Source organism: Lissotriton helveticus, chromosome 4_1, assembly GCF_964261635.1.
Source record: "Lissotriton helveticus chromosome 4_1, aLisHel1.1, whole genome shotgun sequence".
In the NCBI taxonomy this organism is placed as follows: Eukaryota; Metazoa; Chordata; class Amphibia; order Caudata; family Salamandridae; genus Lissotriton; species Lissotriton helveticus.
Genome location: NC_136063.1, coordinates 1,970,315,715 through 1,970,327,929, shown reverse-complemented (window position 1 = coordinate 1,970,327,929; position 12,215 = coordinate 1,970,315,715).

The following is a 12,215-nucleotide window of genomic DNA, read 5'->3' as shown; positions in this document are numbered from 1 at the left end:
GAAAAACGACTGGAACACAGGACAGAAAGGCACAAAAATTGAGTGGGACAGAGGGCAGAAAGGCACCAAAAACGAGTGGGACAGAGGGCAGAAGGGCACCAAAAACAAGGGAAAAACGAGTGGAACACAGGACAGAAAGGCACAAAATGAGTGGGACAGAGAGCAGAAGGGCACCAAAAACGAGTGGGACAGAGGGCAGAAGGGCACCAAAAAGGAGTGGGACAGAGGGCAGAAGGGCACCAAAAACAGGGGAAAAACGAGTGGAACACAGGACAGAAAGACACAAAACGAGTGGGACAGAGGGCACCAAAAACGAGTGGGACAGAGGGCAGAAGGGCACCAAAAACAAGGGAAAAACGAGTGGAACACAGGACAGAAAGCACAAAACGAGTGGGAAATAGGGCAGAAGTGCACCAAAACGAGTGGGACAGAGGGTAGAAGGGCACCAAAAACGAGTGGGACAGAGGGCAGAAGGGCACCAAAAATGAGTGGGACAGAGGGCAGAAGGGCACCAAAAATGATTGGGACAGAGGGCAGAAGGGCACCAAAAACAAGGGAAAAATGAGTGGAACACAGGACAGAAAGGCACAAACTGAGTGGGTCAGAGGGCAGAAGGGCACCAAAAACGAGTGGGACAGAGGGCAGAAGGGTACCAAAAACAAGGGATAAATGAGTGGCACAAAGGACAGAAAGGCACAAAATGAGTGGGACAGAGAGCAGAAGGGCACCAAAAACGAGTGGGACAGTGGGCAGAAGGGCACCAAAAACGAGTGGGACAGAGGGCAGAAGGGGACCAAAACGGAATGGGACAGAAGGCAGAAGGGCACCAAAAACGAGTGGGACAGAGGGCAGAAGGGCACCGAAAACAATGGAAACGAATGGAAGACAGGACAGAAAGGCACAAAACGAGTGGGACAGAGGGCAGAAGGGCACCAAAAATGAGTGGGGACAGAGGGCAGAAGGGCACCAAAAACAAGGGAAAAACGAGTGGAACACAGGACAGAAAGGCACCTAACAAGTGGGACAGAGGGCAGAAAGGCACAAAAAACGAGTGGGACAGAGGGCAGAAAGGCACAAAAAACGAGTGGGACAGAGGGCACCAAAAACAAGGGAAAAACAAGTGGAACACAGGACAGAAAGGCCCAAAACGAGTGGGACAGGGGGCAGAAGGGCACCAAAAACGAGTGGGACAGAGGGCAGAATGGCACCAAAAACAAGGGAAAAACGAGTGGAACACAGGACAGAAAGGCACAAAACGAGTGGGACAGAGGGCAGAAGTGCACCAAAAACGAATGGGACAGAGGGCAGAAGGGCACCAAAAACGAGTGGGACAGAGGGCAGAAGGGCACCAAAAATGGGTGGGACAAAGGGCAGAAGGGCACCAAAAACGAGTGGGACAGAGGGCAGAAGGGCATCAAAAACAAGGGAAAAACAAGTGGAACACAGGACAGAAAGGCACAAGACGAGTGGGACAGTGGGCAAAAGGCACAAAAATTGAGGTGGACAGAGGGCAGAAAGGCACAAAAAAAGAGTGGGACAGAGGGCAGAAGGGCACCAAAAAACAAGTGGGAAAGAGGGGCAGAAGGGTACCAAAAACGAGTGGGACAGAGGGCAGAAGGGCACCAAAAACAAGGGAAAAATGAGTGGAACACAGGACAGAAAGGCACAAAACGAGTGGGACAGAGGGCAGAAGGGCACCAAAAACGAGTGGGACAGAGGGCAGAAGGGCACCAAAAACAAGGAAAAAAACGAGTGGAACACAGGACAGAAAGGCACAAAACAAGTGGGACAGAAGGTAGAAAGGCACAAAAAACGAGTGGGACAGAGGGCAGAAAGGCACAAAAAATGAGTGGGACAGAGGGCAGAAGGGCACCAAAAATGAGTGGGACAGAGGGCAGAAGGGCACCAAAAAAAGGGAAAAACGAGTGGAGCACAGGACAGAAAGGCTCAAAACAAGTGGAACACAGGACAGAAAGGCACCAAACGAGTGGGACAGAGAGCAAAAGGCAACCAAAAACGAGTGGGACAGAGGGCAGAAGGGCACCAAAAACAAGGGAAAATCGAGTGGAACACAGGACAGAAAGGCACCAAACAAGTGGAACAGAGGGCAGAAGGGCACCAAAAACGAATAGGACAGAGGGCAGAAGGGCACCAAAAACGAGTGGGACAGAGGGCAGAACGGCGCAAAAAACTAATGGCTCAGAGGCAAAATACAGAAATATAGGGGCAGCTGAGAACAGAAGGCAGAATGGGCAGAGAGGCACAGGGCAGCGAGTGGAACATTAAAATAAAGCAACCTACTTTGCTTTAACTTTGTACTTTTTTCAGGAATGGCTTCCTGCACAACTTGATTTGACACGTTATTAGTGTATTTATTTCATGTACAGTACTGATGAAGCCCATCAAATAGTTAAATATAAAGCATACTCTTTGATGTAAAACAGACTGCCGGCTTCCCCACTTGACGAAACTGTGTGATCTTAGGCAGTTATTTTATTTCACAGTGCTTCCTTTTTCCTTCATTTGACAGCAGCTTTGAATCCACAATTTCAGTATGTGTACAGAACAAAAGCATTTCACTCCTTAGGGTATCCATTTTTGGAATCGTGGGTCTGCCATTTTTTTTACATGACGTTTGTTGCATGAATTACATGCCAATATCATGCGCCTCAGGCCGGACCAAGGTTTCAGATTGCTTATGTGATATTTTCATAATGTCAATGTACTTATGATTAGCATTCGATGGCTAAGGGTGACATTTTCTTGTGAACAAAATCAAAGCAATGACGATGTGGGAAATATGTAAAAATCTATGCAAGTAAAACAAGATTGAAGGTTATTCCTCTTGATGCAGGTTTTTAAATTTAAGGCTGTGTTTTAGAAAATGTTTTTTTCACCGTTCAAAAACACCCTTAAGTTATTACAATCAAAAGCTGCCACTCTTCCGCTCGGGTGGTCTGTCACAGGTTTTCTGACATTGCAATGAATGGAAATGCAGCTGTTTGGTAGTTAATAGGTTACTGTTCTATATTAGGATTTAAAGTTAAAAACTGCAAGTAACAAAATGAGCTTTCTGACAGAAGCAGTAATGTACTGACCTAGTTACATTGCATGTGATTTTTGATCTGCATGGTTCACCAGCTTTTCATCAGGCATGTCAACCTGCTCGACTACTTAATGAGTCAACTTCCAGTAGGCAAAACTTAGATCTCTCTGCAGCAGGTCCATCATTATTTAGTTATCTTGACATATGTATGGTTGCCTGAAAATTGCTTGAACGTAGTTATCATATTTTTTTGTGCACCACTGCAGCATCTTCAGGTGGGATCTTTTGATGGATTGTGTGCTTCTCAGCCATCCTGTTGTTTACCTTGTTCACCCACCTCAACCATTTGCACAGTTTGTATTTTGTGTTACACCTTCTGTGATGCCGCTTTCCCCTGGGATTCAGATTTATAGACCAGTTTAAGATAATGGATGCTAATAATGGAACACATCGGCACACCCCTGTTTGTCCTAGGCTGGAATCCCAGGTAATTATTTGGTCTTTTTTCTATTGGGCCTCTAGACCGGTGCCATGCATAGTTTGTAATTCTCCGGGCTTTTGCTGAAGTACTTGTCTTCACTTGTAGGTTTCCAGTCTGCAAGGTATTTGGATTTGAGTGGTCAGGTGCGAGTACCACAAAGACAAGGTAATTCTGATTACGTTCCTTGTTGGGTTGGGGGTTGCTGGGTGAAAGAATTCACAATCTGCACCCCTTTTTCTTTTGCAGGTTTGTGAGACCGTACTACAAAGACAATTGCACAGGCAGACGTGAGTACAGGCAGAACAAACAGGTAATTGTTTGGTAGTGTTAAAATAGTGCATTTTCAGTTCCAGGTTTTGCAGACAGTACCCCACACATTTAAGCAGGCGTAAGTGAGTACACGCAGAAGAGGTAATTGTTGGTTGCGTTAAACTGTGGTGCATCTTGAACATTGTAGTACCACATGTACTTACCCATGTTTTCTTCTGTTGCAGGTTTCGCAGCCAGAACCCCATACATTTAAACAGGCGTACGTGAGTGCAAGCAGAAGAGGTAATTGTTGGGTTGAGTTAAACTGTGGTGCATCTTGAACATTGTAGTACCATATATACTTACCCATGTTTTCTTCTGTTGCAGGTCTCGCAGCCAGGACCCCATACATGTAAACAGGCGTACGTGAGGGCAAGCAGAATAGGTAATTGTTGGGTTGAGTTAAACTGTGGTGCATCTTGAACATTGTAGTACCATATATACTTACCCATGTTTTCTTCTGTTGCAGGTCTCGCAGCCAGAACCCCATACATTTAAACAGGCGTACGTGAGTGCAAGCAGAAGAGGTAATTGTTGGGTTGAGTTAAACTGTGGTGCATCTTGAACATTGTAGTACCATATATACTTACCCATGTTTTCTTCTGTTGCAGGTCTCGCAGCCAGAACCCCACACATTTAAACAGGCGTACGTGAGTGCAAGCAGATGAGGTAATTGTTGGGTTGAGTTAAACTGTGGTGCATCTTGAACATTGTAGTATAACAGATTGCATTAATGAGCTAGGCATCAACGTAAGCCTTGTTTCCTTATTTTGCAGGCTTTGTGGCACAGCAAGTTCAAACCGGCGGGTACGGAAATGTTCAAGCTGAAAGCTGTAACTTCGGGAGAGTGCAGTGCTTCACCACAAAAGAAGAAATGTTGTCTTGTATTCAAGGAAGAGTGGATGAAGGATATTGTGGAGGCTGAGACACAGAAGTCACGAAGCAAGGTTCACATGCAACTCTGGGAACTATTTCAATACAGTCCAGACGTGGGCTTGATTTACAAAGCATGTGCCGAAGCCAAGATTGTTGGGGACGTTTCCACAGTGAAGAAAAGGAGTGATGGCTGGAAACTGGACTACATGAAATGCCATCTACTTAGCAAAGTACACGAGTCTGCCTTGGTGATATTGAGAAACAGAAGTGTGGCTGCCAGGTTTGGTTTTGGAGTGCGGGCAATGCTGACAGAAACTGCCACTGACAAACCAAATAGAATGGAAGTAGTTGAACGCCAAAGATCTATGCCTGAGGAGATAAAGATTCTCGTCAACAACGTGTTGCTGGCAATCAAGATGAATACTTCAATGTTATCTGTACAAGACATCCATGACCACCTAGCTTTGTATGTCAAGATACCAGACAGCTGGAGGAGCAAGAACTATGCCTTTGAGTTCCTTGAGGCCATCAATAGCGTGATACACTCTGAAGCTATGACAGAACTTTTGAAAGCTTTGTATCACACCTTGATAATTGATGAGAGCACAGATATTTCTGTTACAAAAATGTTCATCCTGTACTTCAAGTTCCAACCTGTAACAATAACTGAGCACAAAACGCAGTTTGGGGGCATAGTGAAGCTGACTAGTTGTAATGCTGAGGCTATCACTACTGCCGTTAAAGAATTCTACACTGCCAGTGAACAGGACCTCATGAAAATGGTCATGTTCACAACACACACGTGCGTCTGTGATGCTGGGTAAGAATAATGATGTTGCTACTCGCAGTAAACAATCCATTCCTCATCTAGTTGAGCAGCATTGTGTCGCCCATCGAGAAGATTTGGGAGTTGATGATGCCTGGAAGAGGGTTCCAATGATTAAAGAGATGGAGACATTATTGAGGACTGTCTACACTGTGTTCTCCAGATCTCCTGCAAGGAAGTCCAAGCTGGATGAAATTGCATCGGTCACTGAATGTGAAGTTGTCTCTTTTCGACCACTGAATGAAGTCCGGTGGCTTTCAAGGCATTTTGCTGTTGGTGCACTAATTCGTAATTATGAGACTGTTCTTAAGTACTTTGAGCATGAGAAAGTTGAGGAGAATGATCCAATTGCTAAATATTGTTATAAAAAGATTTCGGACTCCAACTACCATATTTTCCTTGCAGTACTTAATGACATTCTGGGTGAATTTGCATCTTTGTGCAAACTATTCCCAAAAAGTTCTTTGACTACTGTTGAAGCTGTACAGTATGCAAGAGCAAAGATGGGCCAAATTAGGCAACAGTATTTGGGGGACACTGTCTTTTGGAGCAGCAATGTAAGAGATCTGATGGTGTTGTACAAGGAAAGGCAAGAGTTTGACAGTGGGCCTATTTTGTCTTCTGTTTCCCTTCTTTGTGAGCACATGCAAAAAAGGTTTCCGGAAGAAGAGCTAAAATAATGGGCATGTTTTGAGATCTAGGCAATAGCCACACAATCACATTTTGATTTTGGGACTGAGAATATTCAAAGACTTGTTGAAAAGTATAAAGATGTCTTGGCCCTGGGTGATTGTGAAACACCAGAAGATGTTGTTCGACAGTACAGAGACTATAAATATGTGGTGGCAGAACATGTAAAGGGTGGGTTATTTACCACCTTTCAAGACATGGTGAATTTCACTGTACGCAATGCTGCTCAGTATAGTGTGGTATCTCAGCTTGTTCATGTCTGCGCAACATTTCAAGCATCTATTGCAGACTGTGAACGAGGATTCAGCCTCATGAATACTATCAAAAGTAAATTGAGGAATAGACTAGAGCTGAAGCATTTGGATATGCTGATGAGGACAAAGGCCTACCTCCTGAATGGGAAAGTTGACCTAGACCGAGTTTATCAGCATTAGAAAAATGGCAAAGATCGCCGTGATAAGCAACCCTGTCACCCATCTAGTGACGCCACTTGACGTGTCTGAACAGCTCTCTCCCTTTTAGTGTATATGTGATATTGTATAGGCTCACAACTTTTTCCCACCCAATGAACCGTGCTCCAGTTAAGAATATTTATTAAAATCTTATAATGGTACCACCATTGAAGTCTTGTGCTTTTCTAAACTTGAAGTGTACTTTCCAGTGTAACCAATTCATGTCATGGCGTGCTTATCCAATTTGTAAACTGCCCTTAAGACCCTTATTGTGGCGCTGTATGTGTGAAAATGCACCATCTTTTCACTTTTTAAAGTAAACGGTTGAGTGCCATTTGGCGCCGCAGACCCGCGCGGTTTGGTTCCTGGCGCACATACCCATGGTTGCAGCGCACAGAGACCCTCCACTGCCGCACACAGAGGACAAAAATTAGAGGGAACATTGGTCACCAGTCTGAAATAGCATGTTTCGAAGACAATCCAAGTGTCAAAAAAACAATTACCCAAACAAAGATGATAAATACCTCTGTCTACATTTTTAAATGCTACTAATCAGCATGAAACAATGTCATATACATTGCTTAGAAAGAGCTCTACCCAACCTCAGGTAGCCATCCCTTAACTTCCCCAATTTCTTGAGCAGAATAAAACACACTGTTTTGTGTGGATCCACGTTTTAGATTCTCAGAAAGTGTTTTCTCAGACATTCCAAATATTTGTTTCCACCTGTCCTCTATTTTCTATGTATTATACTCCATTATTCTGTACACCGTGCTACATTTACTGATATTTAAAGTAAACTTTAAGGTATGAGTTATATTGTTTCTACTATTCAAATAAACTCTTATTATTTGTTCATGTTTATGTTTTACATCCACAACCCTGCATCCTCCCCTATTTCTCATTGACTTTATCTTTGTCTTTGGCAATGTACAGCGTTGTACTGCCTTTTGACCAGGTTTATGCTATAGGACTACAATATATATACGTAATTGCACATACCATAATTAGAATATCAGACATTCACTAATAACATCATACCTTCCACATAGGACTCTACGCTCTAGCTCCTTACATCTGGCTGTTATTAAAAAAATAAGTAAGGTAAGAGGGGCGGACGCTCCTTCTCATACGCTGCTGCCAAGCTGTGGTACTTCCTCCCTTTGGTTATGCGAGGGAACGACAATCTGTTGGCCTTCCGAAACTTTTGAAAACCCATTTGTTTGGTATGTTTCCCTAGCTCTGTAGACTGGCTTTACTTCTCCTTCTCCTCTACAAGCGCTACGAGGCCTCCGGGTAGATAGGCGCTATAGAAATATTCTTCATATTCATTCATATTCATGTCTGAAGCTAAGGCAAGATGGCAACTTTTGCAAGATTCTCTGGTAAAAAATAAAAAAAGCTACTTCCAACATGATAGAATTGAGACCTCACCATGCATCTTTTGTTTGGGTCAAACTGTAATCTTACAAGATATATGTATTTCAGAGCAGTTTTTTGAAAATAATCCCAAGCATTGGAATATCGTGACTACGCATGCACACAAAATGTGTAAAGCAGGTGAAGAACCCTAAATTCTTAAATGGACCTGTCCGAAACAGAATATTGTTTTTATATTTGGACTGGAAATCAATTACTCATTAGCATCCCATCTTTATAGAAGCCGAGACATACAGAATGCGTGCTGTTTATCCAAAAATTCCATATAAATTGCTTTCATGAAAAGTTCAGAGGATAAAAGATTTAGAAAATGACAGGGGACACCGTTACCCTGACGAAAAACATTCGACCTTACCAATATGAAGCTTTTTTTTTGCTGTCAGCACTTTTGAACATAATGATCTTGAGAGCTGTCAGACAAAATCTTCACTAGCCTAATTAATTAATCTTCCTTCAAAAGCATGGTGTTTATATTTTCTTTTAAACAAAATGTCACTAGGGCAACAGTTTACAGCATAAAACCAAACGATATTCACCATGAGAGGCCTGCAAATAAATGAGCTAATTTGCACGAACATTAAACATACATATAGCATGGTGTTGGTGTGTAGCAATTGTGTTAGTCCAAATGTTGATAATATGCTTTTCATTTATTGTTTTATTAAACAGCAGACAAAAAGAAAACTATGTTAACCAGAACACCCTGGGAACAGAACTACCCAAGAGACATCACAGTAGGTCCACCAATAGGACGTTGAGGTCACCAAAAATTATCGTGACTTAGAGGAACACACCCTCTTTTCTTGCAGTTTACCGTCAAGATAAGTATTATGTACTCTTTTTGACCTTGGATACGGACGCATTTCTGCAGTCTTTGCCTCAGAGTCTCCTCTACACCTTCCCTCATTTTGTAATGATATCTCGAGTGTTAGCAGAGACTCGCAGACAACAGTTATCCCTGGTACTAGAAACCCTCTTTTTGGCAAGCTCACACTTGGGGCCTTATTTATGAAGGCCTTGCGCCGCCGGTGCGTCACTTTTAACATGGGAAAAAGTGACGCACCGGCGGCGCAAGGCCTTCATAAATAAGGCCCTTGGTATTTAACTCTTCTTCAACTGTCATTAGACTATCAAGTATGAATTCAACATCTTCACAACCTGCTTCTCAAATGGCACAGTCTAATTCAAGACAGTTCCCTATCCCTCAGCGCTTAGAGTATTTCAAAATTTCCTGGTACACCTCAGGAATTTTGGAGGAGGCTGCCCATCCTATCCAACAATCCTGGGTCTCTGCAGTAATATCGACTGCCACAATTATCAAGTTGGAAATATTGTGACACAGAAATATCGGGGTGAAACTCCGAAACCGGTTCTAGCATGCTTGTTTCCAGTCCAGGTAGGACCTGGCCTTGCAGTTCGGGCTGGACTGTTCCCATTGGGCGTAGGGTCAAGACTAATTTGCATATGGCTGGGTCCAAACTGGAATGGCATGGTGAGCGAAAAAACGATGGATTTAGGCCCATGAATGTATGACCATGTTCTGCATTCTGTCCATCAATTGTTGTTTTTGCACAGAAATATCGTGAGCAAGAATATCGTGGAAAAGTATATTGATTTTAAGGTAAGTAATATTGATTATAGAAGTTAATAATATCATTTGCAAACATATAGTTGTTAAAAATATTCTTTTTTAATTAGTGTTATGTATTTTAGTGTATATTTTAAATGCATGTAATGTAATTTTTTTGTATAAGTATGGTTTATGTTTTTTAATACACGTGTTACATTTTTAGTAGTTATTACATTTAATGTAAATAAATCTTGTGTTTTTTAGTTCCTTAGCAGGATGTGGGTTTATAGGCAAAAGGGCGGAAAGTAATTTAGGGACCGATTAGGATGCCGGGCGGACACATCAGGAAGCCCGACAGGCTGTCGGCAGTCCTGACATAGGCATTATGATGTGACCCCCACCATGGTGGTTGTAATGCCTATAGCTTGCTGCACCCACCACAATGCAAAATAGGGACACTGCACATATCCTTACACTAAGTTGCAGGCACCATGCGGTACCTGTCACATGGTGCAGGGACATGTAGGGGGGCACCATAGGTGGCCCCAATGCCCATATCAGAGGGCCAGGGGGAAGGGGAGCATGCTATGGGCCACCAAAGTCCCTTTCCACCTGCCTTTTCACGGTGGGGTAACCGCCATGAAATGGGCAGCGGAAAAAAACATTATAATGCCTACAGCAGTGCCTGGTAGGCACCTTCACCACTGTGGGTATTATTCCGCCTCCAATGGACCGATGGGCTTCTTGAGACCAACGGATCTGGGGTGGTCAGTCTTTCCTTCCACCACACAGCCCCCTGCCATCCAAATATGGTGGACGGAAAACTTGTTTGCCAAGGTGGTGGGACCGCCATTGATGGGCTGACAGTGGCGGGCTCACCATCAACGTCATTGAGCCCTTAATTATAATAAATTGCTTGTTATTTAATAATATTTATTTCATTGCTATTTAATAGTGTTAATTGTGCTTTTACATATTTTAGGGGTATATTTTATGTGTGGGTTATTGGGTTTATAGGGGTAAAGGGTGGGAAGTCATTTATTTTTAATTAGTTAATAATTAGCTGATAATTAAATCTATTAATTAACTAACAACTATTTTTTTGTTGAGTGCACGTAAAAAGGATGTCCGTATTTATTGTAAAAGATACCACAATGTGTACTTAACACCAATTAGCTTTTATAGATTCTGTAGCATTTATATCGCATACATTTTTATACAAAGTCAAGTCTATCTGGAGTATGTATTAAAATCAGTGAATACTCAAAAACTTAATTCTCCAAGAGAAATAAGGACTCATCTTTTTTATATTATTTTTAGTGATTAGTATTATTATGAAGAAAAACCTTAAATCTGCAAAGAGATTCATTTCACATTAAATATGGATACTTAAAGCTCCTGAGATAAATTCTTTTTTAAAAAGGTACACCTAACATTTTATAATTTCATCCTTAATAAACATGATAATAACCAAACTTCAAAGTAGACAAAGTGCTATTAGTGCAGTGCATTCCAATCCTTCAAAATGCAAGATCTCCCTACTCTACGGTATAGAAATCAAGATCTCATATTCTTACTAAACATTAAACAGTTCATCTATCCCCAACATAATAATTGACTTGGAAAGTAGAATACGATATCACTCTACTAACTAAAGTGCTGTACATGTTCAGTAAAGTGCAGTGCAATGTTTTTAATATTTGACAGTTATCAGATTTATACAATCTAACTTTAGCCTAGTACTAACTTATTTATTTATCTATATACTTACAGACCACTTGAATTGTTTTATCACACCTGTAGGATAGTAGGATCTGTTTTTTATAGTTACCCTCACGTTTTGCTCATGTTTCACTGTTTTTGACTTAGTGTGGCTGGGCTCCTGCTATCCAGGACCCCAGCCTAGCTGCTTTCTCCTCTAAATCGATTGGATGTACTTTAGGTACACTTCAGATTGGATTCTGGGATACCTTTATAAGTCCCTAGTATATAGTATACTATATACCAAGGGAATAGGTTCCCCCGGTGGCCTCTCAGGGGCTGCAGCATGTATTATGCCACCCCTGGGATACCTTTAAAAATGACACAACAGGTCTGCTACAGCAGCCTATGTAAGGTGATGTATGCACCCCTTACTTAGATATAAGTTCCCTATATCTACCTTATATCACTGCATATATAAGCCAGTCACACCTTTGGCAGACCTTATCAATTTTGAAGACATGGTGCTGGGTTTTGTGTGAGAGGGTGCCCATGCATGAGCAGAGTCCCTCTGCAGCCTTTGGAATATATTCCCTGCGGTTGTTCTGTGATGCAGTCAACCATATTCCCTTAAGTGCATTATAACCTTGCTGTAAATGTTAACTTTGAAATTGCTGTAAGTAAAAATGTTGTGTTTGGTGTCAAATACCTTGGAATCATACTTCCATGCCAGTACTGGCGGGGGAGGTATGATTCCACCCTCCTAGAGGTAGAAATATGACAGCACTGGTACACCTGGTACCAGCTTTCCCGACCCTCGCATC